Source organism: Trichomycterus rosablanca, chromosome 4 (assembly GCF_030014385.1).
Source record: "Trichomycterus rosablanca isolate fTriRos1 chromosome 4, fTriRos1.hap1, whole genome shotgun sequence".
Lineage (NCBI taxonomy): Eukaryota > Metazoa > Chordata > Actinopteri > Siluriformes > Trichomycteridae > Trichomycterus > Trichomycterus rosablanca.
In genome coordinates, this window is record NC_085991.1 from 41,540,076 (window position 1) to 41,555,800 (window position 15,725).

Consider the following 15,725-nt stretch of genomic DNA (forward strand, 5'->3'; position numbering starts at 1 on the left):
CTAGGAGCTTCAGTCCCATCGCGGATTTTGCGAGTGAAGTCGAAAGACAAACTGCAACCCATTTCAGGCCATTTTCTTGTAAAAGGAACAGAGGGCAGAATTTATGTGTAAATAAATTGACAAATTTTATGATGTAAGCCGACAATGAGCTTCCCCTCTTTGAAAGAACAGCAGCCGCCACTGCTCTCAAAGCTCCACATGTATCTGTGTTTAGCTGGATTTTCCTCACTGTTTCACTTTTAAACTTGTGTTACAGCTCGATGTGCTGAAAAATTTTAAGAATCAGCTTTTTTTTTCAGTGTTTTCATATTATATTTGTGTTATTTTCAGTGTATAAGTGTCAAAAACAACCCCATTATTTTACATTAGCCTAAAATATATGCAAGTCCACGAGACCATGGAACGCATTAACAGGTTTCCCATACATCCTTACGGGAAAAAAAACCTTGAAACTCAACACCTTTTAAACTCAACGCCAGTCCCAGAACCAATTGACGTTGAGTTTCAAGGTGGAAATTAGGGCGCTAAATCCGGACTATAAGCTCTCTCTCAGTCTCTCAGACACAAACAATTACTACTTCTCCCACCCTCACCGTTTCCAACCAAAATATAAAAGTGCGGAAACTTTTTGAAGATCCCTTGTCTATTACTAAAACTAAGCAGTTTTCTAAATTACTACAATTGCATATTTAAGTTTCCTTGGCAGAATAAAACTATTTCTGACCTGTTTCTAATATCTAATATCTTGTAATATCTTTTCTATGGGTAAATAAAAATTTGCTAAATTTTTTTACCTGCCTCTTCAATCGTGCATATAAATTGATGCAAGCTGGGCAAACAACGTTATGCTAGAACTAAAACAGGGACAGTGGTAGCCTAGTGGGTAGGGCTTTGGGCTATCAACTGAAAGGTTGAGTTCAAATCCCAGCTCTACCATGCAGCCACTCTTGGGCCCTTGAGCAAGGCCCTTAACCCTGACACTGTTGGACTCTTGAGAAAGGCCCTTAACCCTGTCTTTGCTTCAGGGGTGCCGTACAATGGCTGACCCTGCACTCTAAACCCAGCTTCTAAACAAGCTGGGATATGCGGAAAAAGCATTTTGTTGTATTGTACATCTGTATATCTATATATGACAAATAAAGGCATTCTATTCTATAAAAAGTGCCTTCCTCTGACTGCTGCCTGAATGTTGGAGGCATGTAATTGTTTCCTACATAATTTATTGAATACATCTGTTAGCAATAGATATGGCTGAACCACCTGAAAGATAGGTCACCGTCAAAGCTCATTGACCTTCAAGTAGCAGCGGTAAAAAAAAAAAAAACACACGGTAGCGCACCAGAGCTGGGATTTCGAATACATTGTATCAAATCTCAGCTCTGCCATCCGGCTGGGCTGAGCGGCCACATGAACAATGATTGGCCTGTTGTTCATATAGGGGTGGGTATTAAGCGCGATAGGGACTTCTTGTAACTGATGCACTACGACCTCTGCTGGCTGATTGATGCCGCCTCCACAGAGGCGGGGAAAGAGTGCGTTGATCAGGGTGTGTCTCTCCGTACACAAGGCTGATTCGCATATATACACTCGCCTAGTGTGGGTGACAAAATGCATACGGCTGCTGCCCACGTGTCGGAGGGGGCATGGGTTAGCTTTGTTCTCCTCAAATCAGAGCAGGCTGCAGATTTTATTGATTCTTTGGTTTCATTTTATTGGCTTTCATTAATTTCTACTATTTTGACCACTCTTTATTTTGTAGTTTTATTTTTGTTTGTGCTGAGGTGACCCGCCCTGTTACACATTATCTAATCAAATTAGCCTTAACATGGCAGAGTGCTTTAGCTAATTTAGGGGTTTAAAATAAAATTGTCTATACAATTTCACAGCTGTGTACATTTTAACAATAAAAATCAGAGAATCAGGAGAAATCTCTGTGCTTAAAGGGCAACACCAAAAAACCAATAGTGAATCCCATTGACCTTTAATTCCACAGATGTCAATGCATTAAAAATCAACATTCTTTCATAATGGATATCACCATGTGGGTTTGGGAATACTTTGACGAACTGTTATCAATAAACAAGAAAAGATCTTTTATGCTAAAGCTAAAAGATGGCTAAACATTTTGAAGCAACCTTATGTGCTGCCTTTATTAGGTATGTCCATGCTGATGTGGGTGCTAGTATTTTATTGTGTAATTAAAGGAAAGATGATGCATCACTGTGGTAAAGATTGCCTTTTGAAAAGATGCCTTTTGAAGGCATTTTCAAGGTAAAACATCACATGTCATATTTTAATATATTTTAAATGTAATATACAGATAAAGAAATACAAAACAATGCTTTCTGTTTTGAGTAATGTTTCACATAATGGACACCTGGGTGGTGCAGAGATAAATTACATAAGCCCACTACAGCTGGGATCCACAGTTCAAATTTGCAGCTGTATTATCACCCGGTCTTGCGTCTATAAACGGACACGATTGGCTGTCTGAGGGGTGGCCGAGCCCCGTGATGGATTGGCGTTAGATATCTAGAGCACAGCTTGCTCAGCATGAATCTATCCTTCATTCTGTTTTATTCATCAGTCATCACATTTCTGCTGTTACCTCCCCAGCTAGACAAATTAGAACTTGGTAAGAGACACGCTGTACACGCCTCGATCCTGATGTGACGTATAAATCATGGGGGAGACTTTTCCAAATTGATGTTCAGTACATGAAACATTGATATGATTTTGTTATTTGGACGAATGCACTGTTGACCGAATGAGCACTTATTCCAACATAAACAAGTTGTAGCAGAGGATGGGTGGCTGTTATGGCTGTAAAAGTATGTGTGCCCATGTAATGTATGACATGTATGCCCCTATATCAATAGTAGTTTTTATCCACATCTGTTACCTGTAAGGTGATATTTTACTATAACATACATGTATCCTCTGGATAGTATAGGATTAATTCTATAAGGTATTATATGTTGTATCCATATGTGTTAGCATACAGTATATATTTAATTTACACTGATTAAAACCACCTCCTTGTTTCTACCTTCACTGTCCATTTTATCAGCTCCACTTACCATATAGAAGCACTTTGTAGTTCTACAATTACTGACTGTAGTCCACCTGTCTCTCCACATGCTTTGTTAGCCCCCTTTCATGCTGTTCTTCAATGGTCAGGACCCTCACAGGACCACAAAAGAGCAGGTATTATCTGGGTGGTGGATCATTCTCAGCACTGCAGTGACACTGACATGGTGGTGGTGTGTTAGTGTGTGTTGTGCTGGTATGAGTGGATCAGACACAGCAGTGCTGATGGACTTTTTAAACACCTCACTGTCACTGCTGGACTTACAATAGTCCTCCAACCAAAAATATATCCAGCCAACAGCGCCCCGTGGGCAGCGTCCTGTGACCGCTGATGAAGGTCAAGATGACCAACTCAAACAGCAGCAGTAGATGAGCGACCATCTCTGACTTTACATCTACAAGGTGGACCAACTAGGTAGGAGTGTCTAATAGAGTGGACAGTGAGTGGACACGGTATTTAAAATCTCCAGCAGCGCTGCTGTGTCTGATTTTCTCATACCAGCACAACACACACTAACACACCACCACCTAAATAATACTTGTTCTGTGGTGGTCCTGTGGGGGTCCTGACCATTGAAGAACAGGGTGAAAGCATGCTAAAAAGTATTTACAGCAACAGATAGACTACAGTCAGTAATTGTAGAACTACAAAGTGCTTCTATATGGTAAGTGGAGCTGATAAAATGGACAGTGAGTGTAGAAACAAGGAGGTGGTTTTAACAATAGAAATCAGAGAATTTGAAGAAATCTTTGTGCTTAAAGGGCAAAACCAAGAAAACCAATAGTGAATACCATTGACCTTTAATTCCACAGATGTCAATGCATTAAAAAACGACATTCTTTTATAATGGATATTACCATCTGGGTTTGGGAATACTTTGATGAACCATTGTCAATAAACAAGAAAAGATCCTCTATGCTAAAGCTAACCTAAAATGGACATCTGGTTTGAAGAAGGGAAGACTTAAATATAGCAAGAGCAAATCCAACAGTATGTGGTTAAGGTTCCATCAGTTGCAGCAGACAAATTCTTGGAGTATAGCATGTTTTTGGTAAGAGCTATATATGGTAATACTGCATATTAATACCCATAGTTTTCACATGAGATGTCCAACAGCTAGGTATAAAGACACATTTAGCGATATAGTGTATCTAAGTTAAACCCAGCTGCATTCTTTTTGAGAATCATTCGTTTTTTCAGTTCACAGACTGTTCCTATTTAGCCACAACAAATTAATAGGCACGGAGGCACCATGACCTTGATCCTGATTAAACTGGAAAAGAAAAATAGCCTGTGTCTCACCTCTTTATTATTCCAGGGCTGATACTAACTGGCCTGTTGAATCATTTAGTGATTTATTTACAATCGCTTCTGCACCTACACACATACAATCATGAGTTATTTTCTGTAATCTCATTCTGCATTTATGTAGAAAGATGTTTTAATGATTATTTTTATTCATTTTGAACCAGAACGCTTTGAATCAGTCCTGTGCTACAGGCACGTAAAACATGACTCGTGGGACATCTGCATTAATGTTTGGCTCTAGTGCAAATGGCAGGCAATTAGCAGTTTAAAACTAGGTTTTATCGAGACGTGCTCGATGTAGACCAGTCTGAAAACATCTACAGAGTAAAAAAATTCTTCAAGATTTCTATAAAATGGCTAAAGCAATGTTGAAAAGCTGATGTTTTTATCAAGGAATATGTTTAAAAGCTTGTTTAGAGTAATAAACTAATTGTCACAACATATACAGTGGTTACATTTCAAAGAAATAAGTCATTGTAGATTTTAATCATACTTTAAGTGTAAAATTAAAGTAATATGCGAAACATGAACATACTTTTTCCCCACTTACCATTTTAAGCACAGTTAGGACTCTATGACTCTTTTTTGGTTATAACTCGTACTATATATACACCGGTCAGCCATAACATTAAAACCATCTTCTTGTTTCTACACTCACTGTCCATTTTATTAGCTCCACTTTTCATATAAAAGCACTTTGTAGTTCTACAATTACTGACTGTAGTCCATTTGTTTCTCTGTATGCTTTGTTAGCCCCCTTTCATCCTGTTCTTTAATGGTCAGGTGTGACAGGTAGAGCTGTTGCATTACCGTTAAGTGTGTATGGACGGTGGCAGCCTCCGTAGTGTGGAGGAGCTACACTACCCCCCCCCCCTTTACCTGCACGCCAGGTGTTGGTGATTAGCACCAGTGGCTATATAGGTATGGCAGCGTGTTTGGTGTTTAAGCTCGTTCTTCACTGGTTTGGGCTGTGGTTTCCAGGGTTTTGTGTTTGGGGGACGGTTTGCTGCAGGTTGCTGGATATGGGTGTCACTCCTTCTTTCACCGGTTCGCCACACCGTTAGTTATTAGTGCCAGCAAATACCTAGTACAATGGGCTTGGAGCTGCTATTGGGTGTTGTCGCAGGCAGTACTGGCTGTAAGGTGTGTATGTTGGCGTGCCAGATAACTGGTGGGTGTAGGAATTTGTGACGGCGATGTGGTTATGGAGCATGCTCATTCTTGCTGTTAATGGTAACTGCAGCTGAAGGTTCTGCTTGCAATTGAAGGTGGCGCTCTGTGTGCTGGGGACGGAACCATCTATTGGAATCCACTGCTGTTTTGCTTATAACGGATGTTTTGCTTATATCTGACATTTCGCTTGGGTTTATTTGCTTTGTTTATTTGATTTCTTTTTTTTTTAGGATTACATATATTGGCTGTAGCACCTTTCTTTGCACCTTTGTTTTGCACCTGGTTTGTAGTATTGTCACTAGCTTTGGGGGTTTGTAATCGGTGTGATTGTTCTTAATGTGTCGTTTCAGATACATAGACCGGAGTGCTGGAAAGTGTGGAGCTGTTTCTTTGGGTTAAGAATAGAACTTTTGTCCAGTGCTAGAATCTGCACAGCCAATATACGTGTTTTTGTCTTTCTTGTATTTTTGTTCAGTGCCTGGATGCCGAGGCCATGTTTTGTAAGACATAGATTTTAAATTGTAATGTATTTTTATGATGTGTATTGTCTTTAAAAAAAGACAATACAGGTGGCATTGTCGGACCAACTTAGTAAAACCAAGTAGATTAACCGAACTGCTTCCTCAGTCGGTGGTTGTGCGACTGAGTCAGTTTGTCGGTCACACAGGACCACCACAGAACAGGTATTATTTAGGTGGTGGATCATTCTCAGCACTGCAGTTACACTGACATGGTGGTGGTGTGTTAGTGTGTGTTGTGCTGGTATGAGTGGATCAGACACAGCAGCGCTGATGGAGTTTTTAAATACCGTGTCCACTCACTGTCCACTCTATTAGACACTCCTACCTAGTTGGTCCACCTTGTAGATGTAAAGTCAGAGACGATCACTCATCTATTGCTGCCGATTGAGTTGGTCATCTTCTAGACCTTCATCAGTGGTCACAGGACACTGCTCACGGGGCGCTGTTGGCTGGATATTTTTTTGGTCGGTGGACTATTGTCAGTCCAGCAGTGACAGTGAGGTGTTTAAAAACTCCATCAGCGCTGCTGTGTCTGATCCACTAATACCAGCACAACACACACTAACACACCAGCACCATGTCATTGTCACTGCAGTGCTGAGAATGATCCACCACCTAAATAATACCTGCTCTGTAGTGGTCCTGGGGGAGTCCTGACCATTAAAGAACAGCATGAAAGAGGGCTATCAAATATGCAGAGAAACAGATGGACTACAGTTAGTAATTGTAGAACTATAAAGTGCTTCTATATGGTAAGTGAAGCTGATAAAATGGACAGTGTGTGTAGAAACAAAGAGGTGGTCATAATGTTATGGCTGATCGGTGTATGTCATATATGTATGTATATATGAGAGTCTAACCAGAGAACTTTATTACTAGGCTAGTACCTTAACCACTCGGCTACCACTGGTTAGGCATGGTTTGCTATGTCCAAGGCCCCACCATGGACTGGCAGCCTGTCTGATGTGTATTACTGCATTGCCACCCCAGTAATCTTGGGTTAAACCACTCCCATCAAGACCATAACCAAAAATGCAAAAAATACAAACTGCTGCACCAGTGGAGACTATTAAATGCAGCAAGAGGGGTTGCTGGCTCCTCAGTGAAGAACAAAATAGCAGAGCTATGTAACAGCTTTTATTAGCTTTTTTGAGCCACTTCAGGTAAACAAAATACATTTTTATGGTAAGATGATCACCAATGCTTCTCTATGAAAGAGCAGACCATGGCATGCTTATTTTAAGTGGGACGTTGTTTTTCAGAAGTGGAAAATGATGTATAATTTTAGAGTTTTTACCCCCAGTGGTACCTGTTTCTTCGATATGACTCAATGTGACTCATAACATGCTGCTGAAGCAGTTCAAAGCTGAAGTAGTTGATTTGCTATGTCTAAGCTTTTGTAACAAGCCCACATGGCGTGATGATCAGCAGTCCTTCTGCTTTGCTAAATATGGGCATCACATGGGGCATGGAGGAGCAGATGATTGATGTAATGGGCAGTCACCTGCGCCTTGTTGAGTTTTAATTTGCACCAGGTGGAAGTGTTTTTATTTATTACTGTATTTGTCATGACAGCTTTTTCCACCACATTTGGACTCACACTGGGTGCAGGCTGCACTGGTTGGTTGGGTGTGGTGCCACTGGTGCATTGACATCCCCATCCGGCGGATGTGCCAAATCAATAATGCGGATCATGATCCGCTGGTGACCCCTAACGGGAGCAGCCGAGGAAAAAGGAATGGTTTATGCATTTTAGACTCTGGTCATGTCCAAGGAGGGTATATTCGCCTGCCTCACGCTCCCTCCAGCGCGTGGGCAGTACACCGACCCCTTCTTATTCGCCCACATTTCAGTGAATTTGCGCATGAGGCCGGTATTTGCGCGTGGATACCTCCACGTCCTGTACAGGCATCTCAAGCTACTAACCAGGGTCCTCACACAACGTTTAAGACCCCCCCACATTAGTCTGGTCTTTTACCCTCCCGGCAGACTTTTAAATTGCCAATTTTGTCTGCTGCAGGCACTGCCAGTTATGCCTTGTAGAGGGCACCCAGCCGACCAGTAGCAGAGCTGAGGCTCGAACTCGGTGGTTCAGAATCTCAGCGCTAGTGTGGTAGCAGATTATCCCGCTGTGCTACCTTGTCTTGATACACGTTTCCAACAAATTAATCTAAACATTTAAATTTAACTGCACATGTGACAAATGCAAGCTAACAGTAGTTTATTAGCTGCTGGCTAGCCAGTATGCTCTATGGTATGACAGGTGGCCTTGGTGATGTTTTTAATTGCAAATTCATGTGTATTTATAGATCTTTAGCATTTACAGTGCATTTTAAATCTACGTTTGATGCATTTTTATGTATCATGTCGAGAGAGAAATATATTAAGGTTGGTTCCTCAAAGAGTGGCTAATTAGCATGAGCAGTGGTGTGCTATGGCATATGCTACTGCTATTTTACAGTGTCACTTGGTGCTCATTAACTTTATTTATCATTTACTTCTACATACAGTATATTGCATCCACTGCTTAATTATTCCTGTTTTGCAATAATTTATGGTTGGTAAGCTTGTTATTTCATGTCCCTTTCATAACCCAGTACTGTAGTGTTATCTGTACTCTGTACTCTACTGGCTCTCACTCACTGTTTCTACAAGTAAAACAGAACCACATGTAACGTCCCTGCAGGATTCAAGTGACCTTGTACAAGTGCTGTTTATCATTCTGGTGAGTGTCTAGTGATGTAGTCTACACTTAAGGAAGTCACCTTAGAGACATACAGTTTACTCTCTGCTAAGTGCCTTCCTGAATCATTGTCACCCTGGATGGTAAAAAGAGAGGACTATTAAAGCAGACTAACACTATTGAAAAAAAGAGTTTACATTGGTATTCATACCGATTAATGAGATTTATATGGGCTGCTGGTAGCTCAGTGCTTACGGTACTGGACTAGCAATTGGAAGACCATTGGTTTAAATCCCACTTCTGCCAGATTGTCAATGTTGGGCTCTTGAACAAGGTCCTTAACTCATTTTCTTTGTTCATGTAGGCACACAATTGTAAGTCACTTTGGATAAATAGTGTCTGCTATTAATATAATTATAGAACAGTCTTTCTTAAGTGTGATAACTCCATTACCCAACTTATACTTGTAACACATTATAATGCAAACATCTGAGAGTGGTGGCAACAGTGGCAATTTGGCACTGATGGGATCTTCTGAGTACAAGTCCAGTACCTTAACCACAGAGCTACCACTGCCCTAGATGACAGGTGCTTATGTCATATGTCACGTACAATGGTTCTCAATCTCCACCCTGTTGAGGCTGTTCTTTCTGTAATTCATCCCACAATGTTTAGTGGGGTTAAGGTCAGGGCACTGTGCAGGCCGCTGGAAACCCTTCACCTAAATCTCATCAAATCCTGTCTTAGTTTTTTTTTTTTTTAATGGTATCTATGCAGACTGATGTCTTGATGTCCTCTGAAATTAAACATTTTAAACTGTGTTGTATATACACCGATCAGCCATAACATTAAAACCACCTCCTTGTTTCTACACTCACTGTCTATTATATCAGCTCCACTTACCATATAGAAGCACTTTGAAGTTCTACAATTACTGACTGTAGTCTGTCTGTTTCTCTGCATGCTTTGTTAGCCGCATTTCATGCTAATCTTTAATGGTCAGGACCCCCACTGGACCACTACAGAGTAGGTATTATTTGGGTGGTGGATCATTCTCATCACTGCAGTGACACTGACATGGTGGTGGTGTGTTAGTGTGTGGTGCTGGTATGAGTGGATCAGACACAGCAGCGCTGCTGGAGTTTTTAAACACCGTGTCCACTCACTGTCCACTCTATTAGACTTACCTAGTTGGTCCACCTTGTAGATGTAAAGTCAGAGACGATCGCTCATCTATTGCTGCTGTTTGAGTTGGTCATCTTTTAGACCTTCATCAGTGGTCACATGATGCTGCCCATGGGGCACTGTTGGCTGGATATTTTAGGTTGGTGGACTATTCTCAGTCCAGCAGTGACAGTGAGGTGTTTAAAAACTCCACCAGTGCTGCTGTGTCTTATGCACTCATACCAGCACAACACACACTAAAACACCACCACCATGCCAGTGTCACTGCAGTGCTGAGAATGACCCACCACCCAAATAATACCTGCTCTGTAGTGGTCCTGTGAGAGTCCTGACCATTGAAGAACAGGGTGAAAGCAGGCTAAAAAAAAGCATGCAGAGAAACAGATGGACTACAGTCAGTAACTGTAGAACTACAAAGTGCTTCTATATGGTTAGTGGAGCTGATAAAATGGACAGTGAGTGTAGAAACAAGGAGGTTGTTTTAATGTTATGGCTGATCAGTGTATATCTCCATTATACTGGTCAGATTTACACTTGGTCTATATAATCTTTGGATACAAGCCACTATCTGATGCCTGTTACACATTTATGCATATCAGAAAAGCCAAGCTATTTACTGGCATGTTTTGAGAGGTAAAATAGAGCTAAAGTACCTGGAGAAAACAGATAAATGCACTAAAAATAAACCGATGCAGGGATAAAACCATCTTGTATCCTTCCAAGCCCTCTTCAAAACAAGTGCTAAATCCATCCTGGACATTGACTCAAGTGTTCAAACCAAATATAAATGTTCCTGTAAAAAGTGCCAATAATTCCAGAGGGCACTGTAAGGACAGTCAATCAATACCACACTCAGTTTGCTTTTTACAAGGTTTCCTGAGGATTATTGAAGATTACCACAGGTTCCAGGTAACACAAGGTCAGTCTAGATTATGTCAGTCTTATTTATTTAGTCATTTTTAAAGCAAGACCCGGGGATTAATTTTAATCCAGACTTCAGCTGCGGGTGTTTACAGGAATAATGTATAGAGTTTGGATCTATATTGCTGTGTGTATATCAGCAGTTTGATCAGTAGGATAGCATTAAAAAACAGAATTTGGAAGATTGTGCAGTGTTAGTGTTTTGTGTTGTTAGCAGTTCAGACACTAATAATATAATATGACTTCTTAAATACCAGTCTGCCCTCTAAATGCCCTCTATCACGATAGATAAATATCCAGCCCATCATTTTCTGCTTATTTATTTCTCCCATGCTTCACTTCGCTCGTTCGCTGTACGAGTGCTTGATCTCCATCCATCTTCTGAAGCAGACACCCATGAACACACTCGTGTGATCTCAGCTGCCTGGAAGTTCTGGAATAACTGGGGAGTCAGTCAGAAATTACTTCTTTACCAGTGGACCCAGTACACACTCAGTATTCACTTTAAGAATACTTGGAGCGTGTGGAGCTCCAGGCCTGTTTTGACTCATGACCAAGTCATCCAGCTCTCTTCAGGCTTCTATTAACCTTCTGATAAACTTTGTTCAGAATAATTGGACAAATGGGATAGAGAGGGGGGTTGAAAATGTGCGGCGGCATTAATTTCACACACAATTTATACAATAGATGCTAATTTGCAGCCCTGTTTGGAAATCTGGGATTAAATTGCTGATTTTCTGCCATCTCAGGACAAACATTTCAACCGTGCATGAGGTTAGGTAAAGAGCGTCAGCCTGTAGACTGACAGAATGCCAATAAGTCACCTACCCGAGCTCTCACTATGTGTAGACCTTGCAAAATTTCAAATCATGTCAGTTAAAAAGCAGCCCGTGGGTATTTGGCATCTTACAGAGAGCAGTAACCCTGAACATGCCCCTGGATTTTCTTAGTCTCAGGACACTGAAGGCCAATTTAGGTATGCGGACCAGAATGATCCGCTGTGGAGACCCGTAAATATGGGGGCAGCTAAAGGGAAAAGAAAAACAATAAATTATATTTTTTTAAACTTGTGACCAATGAAAGAAGACCCAAAGTGAACTCCTTGAAGTAAGGATTAATTAATCCAATACACAGAATACAAAATATACCACAGGTACTGCATATACAGGGTTATTTAAATTAAATGTAAATGCATATATCATTGTGTTCAGAGGTGGAAAGAGTACTAAAATATTGTACTCAAGTAAAAGTACTATTACTTTAATAAATTTTTGTTAAGTACAAGTAAAATTACTAGTCTAAAAATCTACTCAAGTAAAAAGTAACTTATTTAAAATGTACTCAGAGTAAACGTTACTTAGTTATTTTTTTAACAGGAGAGGGTGTCTCTTCTGCGTAATGCAAACAGGACAAGTGGATATATCTCACAATAGTTGTTTTTAATTAAAATATAATAGAAAAAAACATGTTGATACAACATTTAAAACATTTAGGGATGTGTAATGTGTCATTTTAGTATAGACCATTCCATAAAACTTTTTTAAACTGTATAATCACTGAAGTTGGCATTAATTGTGGATTCTATAGACCATCATTCTTTTCATCACCAACAAATACCAAACAACAATCATACTGAAAATCCATAACTCAAAACAAGTCAAGGTTACAGGTGTTGTGACTTTCACTAAATGTAAGATGTAAGACAAAACTTTGCCATTCTTTGACATCAGACTATGTTGTCAAATAACGAAACATCAAACTCCAAACATGTTAAACTTTTAAAATCACCCTTCCCTCCCTACTCTGTACCTAGATTACAGCTCCTTTATTTTAGTGCCAGTTTATTTTCCATCGCAGAATTCATTGCAGCAGTTTCCCAGACAATTTTTTAGCGTTTTTTTACTCAGTAACGGCTGTTATTTAAAATGTAGCAAATTACAATTCTTAATACAAAACATACTTGAGAAAAAGTAAAATTAATGGTTGTAAAATCTACTTTAAAAAGTACAAGTACACAAAAAACTACTTAATTACAGTAACGCAAGTAAATGTAATTCGTTACTTTCCACCTCTGGTTGTGTTCATCAACACTGTGTCAAGTATTATGCTAGCAGGACTCTTGCACTTGAGTTTCTAAGCGAAAAAGAGAACAGCCAATCACTGATTTTCATTGGATAATCAGCTTGTAAGATTCACTCTGGATTGGTGTATGTAGGGACAGCAAGACAAAGGTTTAGTCTTTGCCTCTAGTCTGGACTCTTGACATTTGTCTATCATTTTAAACTTGCGTTGGACTCGTATAGGCTCAATTCTTGTCTCACCCATAACAAGCTGTTTCTCGTTGTTGCTGTTTATTTAATATAATTTCATTTTCATTTACGGCATTCTGCAGACGCTTTTATCCACAGCGACATACAGTACTGTGACAGTATATAATGTCTAATCAATTGAAGGTTAGGGGCCTTGCTCAAGGGCCTAACAGTGACCATCTGGCAGTGGTGGGGCTTGAACCAGCGACCTTTCATTTACTAATCCAGTACCTTAACCACTAGTCTACAACTTTTAAAAACAACATTTGTGTCCATTTGATATATACTATATGGGCAAACATATGCTGATACCCCTTTAATTATTAAGTCTAGGTGTTTCAGTCACACCCATTGCTAACAGGTGTATTAAATTAACTCTATGTAATAACTTATAAGCCTGAACAATGGGGTAACAGTGTAGAGAGGGCCTCTTCCTGTTCCAGCATGACTGTGCACCCTATGCTGAGTTTGGTGTCAAGGCAGGTCCGGTTTTACAAGAAACAATAGGAGCAAGGTGGGAATACATTGGACAGGGTGCCAATCGCCAATCCATTGCAGGGTTTTGGCCACCACCTTAAAATACATAGCCAGTCATGTATGTCTGTATAGACTACCCATTGGTCAATTACGCCAACCCATTTGGGTAGTGTCACTGCTGCGTCACCCCAGCACTTACGTAATTAAGTAAAACATGTTCTGAGAATACATTCTTTGGCCTTAATATGAGTTACACCTATACAGATGCACTTATAGTGACACTATAGTGACAGGAGCCCATTTGTTACACTGTGACACATCTGTCAAGCCCCTTTACCCCATCCATTAATAGAAAGTACCCTCTTAGGACCCCCATTGACTGTATATTACATTTGATTACATTTTACATTTTCAGCATTTAGCATATGCATTTATCCGAAGTGACTTACAGTTGTGACAGTATGCAGTTGAAGCAATTGAAGGTTAAAGGCCTTGCTCAAGGGCCAAACAGTGGCAACCTAGCAGTGGTGAGGCTTGAACCGGCAGCCTTCTAATTACTCGACCAATACCTTAACCGCTAGGCTACAACTGCCCTACATATTACTTGAGAAATGAATTATTCTCAGCACTGCAATGCCACTATCATGGTAATGACCTAATAGCGTACACAGACTAGGCATAACATTATGACCACTGACAGGTGAAGTGAATAACACTGATTATCTCTTCATCACGGCACCTGTTAGTGGGTGGGATAAATTAGGCAGCAAGTAAAAATTTTATCCACATAGTTGATGTGTTAGAAGCAGGAAAAATGGGCAAGGATTTGAGCGAGTTTGACCAGGGCCAAATTGTGATGGCTAGACGACTGGGTCAGAGCATCTCCAAAACTGCAGCTCTTGTGGGGTGTTCCCGGTCTGCAGTGGTCAGTATCTATCAAAAGTGGTTCAAGGAAGGAACGATGGTAAACCGGCGACAGGGTCATGGGCGGCCAAGGCTCATTGATGCACGTGGGGAGCGAAGGCTGGCCCGTGTGGTCCAATCCAACAGACGAGCTCCTGTAGCTCAAACTGCTGCAGAAGTTAATGCTGGTTCTGATAGAAAGGTGTCAGAATACACAGTGCATCTCAGTTTGTTGCGTATGGGGCAGCAAAAGCAGGACCAACACAATATTAGGTACAATATAAGGTGGTCATAATGTTATGCCTCATCGGTGTAAGCTGTTATATAATAACTTTAGCAGGTGTAGCTGTGTTGTTGGGATTTTATATTATTGTTTAAACATACTGGCCTCTTTGTTAGGAACACTTACCCTGTTAGCACTGTTTGTAGGTCTAGAGATAAGAGATGTGTAATAATCTTTTTCTAGTATTTTATCAGTGGACACTTCTTGATCACATGATGCTGTTGGCTTTATATTTTTATTTGGATCACTGTTCCTCCCGACGATGATACTAAAGTGTTAAAAAAAATGTCAACAACACTGCTGTACTTGATGTACTTATATCACTCCAGCACACGCTACCATGTCATTACCTTTTGTCATTATATTTTTGCAGTGCTGAGAATGGTCCCCCACTCAAATATTATCTGGGGATCTTTCTATTCTTGGATGGTATAGTGAGGGGTGATAAAGTACACATATAACAGATGGACTATAGTCTGGGTCCCTAATAGGATTCCCGCACAGTTTATGGTGTTTCTAGCTCATAAAATGTCCAATGAATGTACGTTCAAGACAGGTGTTCCTAATAAAGTGCTTGGTGAGTGTACATTTATTTATGAATTCATTCATTAATATGTTTATCCATCCATGGATGTGTTTGTATGATCCGAGCTGCATTCCATTGCCTGTAGGATCAGTAACCATCGTAATTAAGTAATGTGAGTATCTCTTGAGCACTGAAAGGCTGATGCACTGTATATCAAACTGAAGGTGGATAACATAGAGTGCTGACCTGAATACAGCATCATGGATAGCAGCATTGTGTTGACTCTAATTCAGTGGAGTTCAAGTGTCATTTAATCAGGAGCGGGTAGATGAGCTGAGAGCATGA